Source organism: Aquarana catesbeiana, linkage group LG13 (genome assembly GCF_042186555.1).
Source record: "Aquarana catesbeiana isolate 2022-GZ linkage group LG13, ASM4218655v1, whole genome shotgun sequence".
NCBI classification, from domain to species: domain Eukaryota; kingdom Metazoa; phylum Chordata; class Amphibia; order Anura; family Ranidae; genus Aquarana; species Aquarana catesbeiana.
The window spans coordinates 235,799,388-235,807,149 of NC_133336.1; the positions used below are offsets into that span (position 1 = coordinate 235,799,388).

The 7,762-nt window shown below is 53.9% G+C and overlaps 1 protein-coding gene across 1 annotated transcript in view; it reads left to right on the top strand.

The window, feature by feature from the left end:
• Nucleotides 1–2,304: 2,304 nt before the first annotated feature.
• Nucleotides 2,305–7,762, top strand: part of DCAF8 (DDB1 and CUL4 associated factor 8) — a 67,109-nt gene continuing 61,651 nt past the window's right edge. Inside the window, exon 1 of the mRNA XM_073609545.1 lies at nucleotides 2,305–2,560. The gene's annotated coding sequence lies outside the window, so the exon portion shown is untranslated. The remainder of the gene's footprint in view (nucleotides 2,561–7,762) is intronic.

Sequence of the window (7,762 nt, forward strand, 5' to 3'; positions counted from 1 at the left end):
AGAGAGCGAGGCTTGGATGAGAGCGGAGAACCGTCTGATACTGTCAGTTAGTGTCAGTATCAGTGACAGTTTGTATGTGTCAATTAGTGGCAGTATCAGTGGCAGTTAATGTCAGTATCAGTTAATATCAGTGTCAATTAGTGGCAGTTAGTATCAGTGTCAGTTAGTGTTAGTATCAATGTCAGTTAGTATCAGTGGCAGTTAGTTTCAGTATCAGTTAGTATTAGTGTCAGTATCAGTGTCAGTTAGTGTCAGTGGCAGTTGGTATCAGTGGCAGTATCAGTGGCAGTTAGTATCAGTGTCAGTTAGTGTCAGTATCAGTGTACGTTAGTGTCAGTGGCAGTTATTATCAGTGTCAATTAGTGTCAGTATCAATGTCAGTTAATATCAGTGTCAGTTAGTGTCAGTGGCAGTTAATATCAGTGTCAGTTAGTATCAGTATCAATGTCAGTTAGTATCAGTGTCAGTTAGTGTCAGTATCAGTGTCAGTGTCAGTATCAGTGTCAGTATCAATGTCAGTTAGTATCAGTGGCAGTTATTGTCAGTATCAGTTAATATCAGTGTCAATTAGTGGCAGTTAGTAACAGTGTCAGTTAGTGTCAGTATCAATGTCAGTTAGTATCAGTGTCAGTTAGTGTCATTATCAGTTAGTATCAGTGTCAGTATCCATTAGTATCAGTGTCAGTTAGTGTCAGTATCAATGTCAGTTAGTATCATTGTCAGTTAGTGTCAGTTAATGCCAGTGGCAGTTAGTATCAGTGGCAGTTAGTATCAGTGTCAGTTATTGTCAGTATCAGTATCAGTTAGTGTCAGTGTAAGTTAGTGTCAGTGTCAGTTATTATCAGTGTCAGTTAGTGTCAGTTAATATCAGTGGCAGTGTCAGTTAGTGTCAGTGTCAGTTATCAGTGTCAGTTAGTGTCAGTGTCAGTTATCAGTGTCAGTTATCAGTGTCAGTGTCAGTTATCAGTGTCAGTTAGTATCAGTGTTATAATATTCCTCCACATTAGTGTTGACTCCACATGAGAAATGAAGCTGCAGGCCTCTTCCCAGAGGACATGGACCCGTGTATAATTCTCAGCAGTGCTTTAAATCGATTCTCCCAAATGGTTCTCAGAATCTCATCTCCTCCATCATCACCATTAGTGACCGACACTGAAAATGTAACCAACACAGACCATAGCGCAGTAAATGTGAAAACTTTTCATTTCAAAATCCAATGTCTTTCTTCTTGTCACTCTTCATAAAGGTCAGATTTGTGGAGAACACGACTAATAGTTGTCCTGTGGACAGATTCTCCCACCTGAGCTGTGGATCTCTGCAGCTCCTCCAGAGTTACCATGGACCTCTTGGCTCTTCTCTGATGAATGTTCTCCTTGCCCGGCCGGTCAGTTTAGGTGGACGGCCATGTCTTGGTAGGTTTGCAGTTCCATACTCTTTCCATTTTCAGATGATGGATTGAACAGTGCTCTGTGAGATGTTCAAAGCTTGGGATATTTTTTTTATAACCTAACCCTGCTTTATACTTCTCCACAACTTTATCCCTGACCTGTCTGGTGTGTTCCTTGGCCTTCATGATGCTGTTTGTTCACTAAGGTTCTTTAACAAACCTCTGCGGGCTTCACAGAACAGCTGTATTTATACTGAGATTAAATGACACACAGGTGGACTCTATTTACTAATTAGGAGACTTCTGAAGGCAATTGGTTCCACTAGATTTTAGTTAGGGGTATCAAAGTAAAGGGGGCTTAATACAAATGTACCCCCCACACTTCTCACATATTTATTTGTAAAAAAAGTTGAAAACCATTTATTTTCCTTCCACTTCACAATTATTTTCCACTTTGTATTTGTCTATCACATAAAATCCCAATAAAATAAAATAGAATAAAATACAAAATTTGGAAAATGTCAAGGGGTATGAATACTTTTTCCAGGCACTGTGTGTATATATATATATAAATATAGCTCTGAGGACAGTCCACCTCCTGATATGTCAGGATATATTGGTGATGAGATGACATTCTTCTATACATTACACGTCATTGTAAGGAAAGTCCCATACAGATTATTCATAGATCCCCCCCGAGGATGTCAGTGTGGGGCGCAGGCGCACTGTGCTCTGTGTCCGGTGTACATTACATACACACAACAGACTCCTCCCCCCTGTCACTCGGGGATGGGGGCGGAGTCAGGACCAGTTAGAGCGGAGGGGGCGGGGTCACGGTCGGTCGTGAAGGAGAGGGCGGGTCATGCGGACAGAAGGCTTGGTCCGGGGCGGAGCTGCGCACTGTGAGTTTGAGAGGGGCGGAGTCGGGGGAGGAGCCGAGGCGGACATGGCTGCAGCTGATCCGATGAGTTGATCCCCCTCCCCCCGCCCTGTGTAGACCCCGCATACCCGGCCCGAGGGCCCATCCCCCACCCAGAGCAGAGCGGGGACCCCCCGAGACCCGGACACCGAACCCCACCACCGAGACACCGCCACGCCGGCCTGAGGCCTACAACCGGGACTTGTTTACTACTGAGGACTCCGGCCTCCTCCGCTCAGGGGACCGACACCCCGGTGACTGAACCCCCCCCCCCACCTGTGTACCCCCCTATACCCATCCCCCCCTCTCCTGTGTACCCCCTATACCCATCCCCCCTCTCCTGTGTACCCCCCTATACCCATCCCCCCCTCTCCTGTGTACCCCTTATACCCATCCCCCCCTCTCCTGTGTACCCCCCATACCCATCCCCCCCTCTCCTGTGTACCCCCCTATACCCATCCCCCCTCTCCTGTGTACCCCCCTATACCCATCCCATCCCCTGTGTACCCCCCCTATACCCATCCCATCCGTACCCCCCTATACCCATCCCCCCTCTCCTGTGTACCCCCCTATACCCTTCTCCCACTACTGTGTATACCCCCCTCTGTATCCCCCTCACTGACACCCCCCCATCTATATTCCCCCTCCTATCCTCCCCCTCACTGACCCCCCCAATCTATATATATCCCCCTCACTGACCCCCCCAATCTATATATCCCCCTCACTGACCCCCCCAATCTATATATCCCCCTCACTGACCCCCCCAATCTATATATCCCACTCACTGACCCCCCCAATCTATATATCCCCCTCACTGACCCCCCCAATTTATATATCCCCCTCACTGACCCCCCCTCCTACCATCTATATCCCCCTCATTAACCCCCATCTATATATCCCTCCTATCCTCTCTATCCCCTCTATCCCCCTCACTGACACCCCCTTCTATCCTTTATTTCCCCCCCTAACTGACCCCCCCATCTATATCCCCCTCACTGATCCCCCCCCCTCCTACCATCTATATCCCCCTCACTGATCCCCCCCCCTCCTACCATCTATATCCCCCTCACTGACCCCCCCCTCCTACCATCTATATCCCCCTCACTGACCCCCCCCTCCTACCATCTATATCCCCCTCACTGACCCCCCCCCTCCTACCATCTATATCCCCCTCACTGACCCCCCCCCCCCTCCTACCATCTATATCCCCCTCACTGACCCCCCCTCCTACCATCTATATCCCCCTGACACCCCCCCAATCTATATCCCCCTCACTGACTCCCCCCCCCCCCCCATTTATATATCCCTCCTATCCTCTATATCCCCTTCACTGACACCCCCTTCTATCCTTTATTTCCCCACCCTCCCTCTCCCCCTAACTGACTCCCCCATCTATATCCCCCTCACTGACCCCCCCCTCCTACCATCTATATCCCCCTCACTGACACCCCCATTACTGACCCCCCTCACTGACCCTTCTCCTACCATCTATATCCCCCTCACTGACACCCCCCATTACTGACCCCTCTCTATATCCCCCTCACTGACCCCCCTCCTACCATCATTCTCCCCCTCACTGACCCCCCTCTATATCCCCCTCACTGACCCCCCTCCTGCCATCTATAGCCCCCTCACTGACACCCCCCATTACTGTCCGCTCTTTATATCCCCCTCACTGACCCCCCCTACCATCTATATCCCCCTCACTGCCCCCCCCCTCCTACCATCTATATCCCCCTCACTGACCCCCCCCCTCCTACCATCTATATCCCCCTCACTGACCCCCCCCTCCTACCATCTATATCCCCCTGACACCCCCCCAATCTATATCCCCCTCACTGACTCCCCCCCATTTATATATCCCTCCTATCCTCTATATCCCCTTCACTGACACCCCCTTCTATCCTTTATTTCCCCACCCTCCCTCTCCCCCTAACTGACTCCCCCATCTATATCCCCCTCACTGACCCCCCCCCCTCCTACCATCTATATCCCCCTCACTGACACCCCCATTACTGACCCCCCTCACTGACCCTTCTCCTACCATCTATATCCCCCTCACTGACACCCCCCATTACTGACCCCTCTCTATATCCCCCTCACTGACCCCCCTCCTACCATCATTCTCCCCCTCACTGACCCCCCTCTATATCCCCCTCACTGACCCCCCTCCTGCCATCTATAGCCCCCTCACTGACACCCCCCATTACTGTCCGCTCTTTATATCCCCCTCACTGACCCCCCCTACCATCTATATCCCCCTCACTGACACCCCCCCTTACTGACCCCCCTCTATATCCCCCTCACTGACCCCCCTTTTACCATCTATATCCCCCTCACTGACCCCCCCCCCCCCCACTCTGCATTGCCCTAACTGACCCTTCCTCTCCTGTGTATACCCTCCACTAAGAATCCCCTCCTACCATCTTTATCCCCCCCTCCCCACTGAACCTACCCTCTATATCCCCCTTCCTTTCCTCCATATCCCTTTCACTAATCCCCCCCCCTCCTTTCTATATCCCCCTCACTGATCCCCTTTCCTTTCCTCCATATCCCCTTCACCGATTTCCCCCCCCCCCCCCTGTACCCCCCTCACTGACCCCACTCTGCATCCCCCTCCCTGACCCCCACCTGCCTCTCTATCCCCCTCACTGCCCCCCCTCTATAGCCTCCCACTCTGTATCCTGCTCACTACCCCCCCCCCCCCGCTCTGTATGTCCCCCTCCCCTGTGCAGTGTTAGATATGATTGTCTGTCTGGTTTCTCTATTATTGGTGATATTTCTGGTGTTGGATCTCTGTCTTCCTCTAGTATTGTATACGGGGCTCCTGTGTGGGGGAGGGGGGGGGGGTAGGCTCTCACCCAACCCATACATTACACTGTTTGCAGAGTAAAAACTTCTTTTTTTTTTTTTTCAAAGTAGAGCAGAGAAGGTCAGACCTCCTCAGTGGGGGAGATTTTCCATCACTTCCTGTCTTCAGGAACCTTGTTGCTGTAAGCGGGCATTGCTAGTGCCCGATCCGCATACCATGTGACTGACTGCCCGCCTTCCGCTTCCTGTAGGCCGTTGCCTGGATTTTCTTTCTCCAGCTGTAGCTGGGCTCCCCAATGGGCTCGTCCCCAGCTCCCCAATGGGCTGCTGCTGGGCCCACCTGCAGACCCCTGTGGGCTACCACCGTTCTCCCCTCAGGCTTCTCGTGGGCAGGCCCACCTCCATCCCCCTATGGGCTGCCACCAGGGATGGCCTGCTGCCAGGCCCACCTCTAGCTCCCTCTAGGCTGCCACCGTGCCCAACTGCAGCCCCCTGTCAGCTACTGCCATTCTGTCTTCGAGCTCCCTCATGGTCTGCCGCCAGGCCTGCTTCTAGCTCCCTGTGGGCTGCCGCCGTTCTCTCTTTGGGTTCCACATGCTCTGCCGCCAGGCCTGCCTTGGGCTCTGCATGGTCTGCCACCAGGCCCACCTGTAGACCCCTTTGGGCTACCACCGTTCTCCCCTCAGGTGTCTCGTGGGCAGGCTCATCCCCACCTCCATCCCCCTATGGGCTGCCACCAGGGATGGCCTGCTGCCAGGCCCGTTCTCTCCTCGGGTTCCACGTGCCCTGCTACCATGCCTGCCTTGGGCTCCGCATGGTCTGCCACCAGGCCCACCTGCAGACCCCTGTGGGCTACCACCGTTCTCCCCTCAGGCTTCTCGTGGGCAGGCCCACCTCCATCCCCCTATGGGCTACCACCAGGGATGGCCTGCTGCCAGGCCACCTCTAGCTCCCTCTAGGCTGCTCCCTGCCCAACTGCAGCCCCCTGTCAGCTACTGCCATTCTGTCTTCGAGCTCCCTCATGGTCTGCCGCCAGGCCTGCTTCTAGCTCCCTGTGGGCTGCCGCCGTTCTCTCTTTGGGTTCCACATGCTCTGCCGCCAGGCCTGCCTTGGGCTCTGCATGGTCTGCCACCAGGCCCACCTGTAGACCCCTTTGGGCTACCACCGTTCTCCCCTCAGGTGTCTCGTGGGCAGGCTCATCCCCACCTCCATCCCCCTATGGGCTGCCACCAGGGATGGCCTGCTGCCAGGCCCGTTCTCTCCTCGGGTTCCACGTGCCCTGCCACCAGGCCCACCTGCAGACCCAAGTGGGCTACCACCGTTCTCCCCTCAGGCTTCTCGTGGGCAGGCCCACCTCCTTCCCCCTTTGGGCTGCCACCAGGGATGGCCTGCTGCCAGGCCCACCTCTAGCTCCCTCTAGGCTGCCACCGTGCCCAACTGCAGCCCCCTGTCACCTACCACCGTTCTCCCCTCAGGCGTCTCGTGGGCAGGCTCATCCCCACCTCCATCCCCCTATGGGCTGCCACCAGGGATGGCCTGTTGCCAGGCCCGTTCTCTCCTCGGGTTCCACGTGCCCTGCTACCATACCTGCCTTGGGCTCCGCATGGTCTGCCACCAGGCCCACCTCCATCCCCCTATGGGCTACCACCAGGGATGGCCTGCTGCCAGGCCCACCTCTAGCTCCCTCTAGGCTGCTCCGTGCCCAACTGCAGCCCCCTGTCAGCTACTGCCATTCTGTCAGGCCTGCTTCTAGCTCCCTGTGGGCTGCCACCGTTCTCTCCTTGGGTTCCACATGCTCTGCCGCCAGGCCTGCCTTGGGCTCCGCATGGTCTGCCACCAGGCCCACATCTAGCTCCCTATAGGCTGCCTACCTGCAGACCCCTGTGGGCTGCCGCCGTTCTCTTCTCGAGCTCCACATGCTCTGCCGTCCGGGCTCCACACAAGCTGTCAGGCTTTTCTCTCCCTCCTGATAGGCTGTTGTCAATAAAATGCCGCCAGGTCTGACTTTTGTCTCCATGGGAGGTACAACTGGCTGGCGGAAACTGAGAGCCTTCTATTTTTTTTTCTACTTTGAATACAAGCATTCTTTGATTGTCTAATGTGGAGAGGCAGGCAAATGTTGTCACCATCGCCACCTTGGCCAATCGGAGAATGCCTTGTAGGCTGTTCCTCAATGGCCAAAGTGCCGTGTAAGCAACTCTCTCGGTTTCCGGCAGCAGACTGAAAGCCGGTCGTATACCCCCACCCCCCCTTTACCTTGATCAGTGCTACAACAGCCTATTACAGCGCCTCCGGTGGCCACACCAATCCAACACGCGGGAGTGACGTCATCCTACGATGGCTGAAGGCCAGCATATACGGGAGAGGATGCTGGCGTCAGCGGGACTTTTAAACGTTCCCTATTCAGAAGGTAAAGAGAAAGAAACTGTTTTGTCTTGAGAAGTACATGAAATAGTTTCACTTTCTCTGGCGACACCTCGTAGAGTCACGGAAAGTTCAGTTTATGACACTTCGCAGAATCCTGGAAAGTCCTCGTCGTGGTTTTTTGTCTTTTTCTTTTTTCTGGCATCTTGTTGATGATTTCCCAGCAGCGGGTGAGGAAGACCTCAGCTGAAAATCAGAACGATAGAAAATTTGCCTTTTGT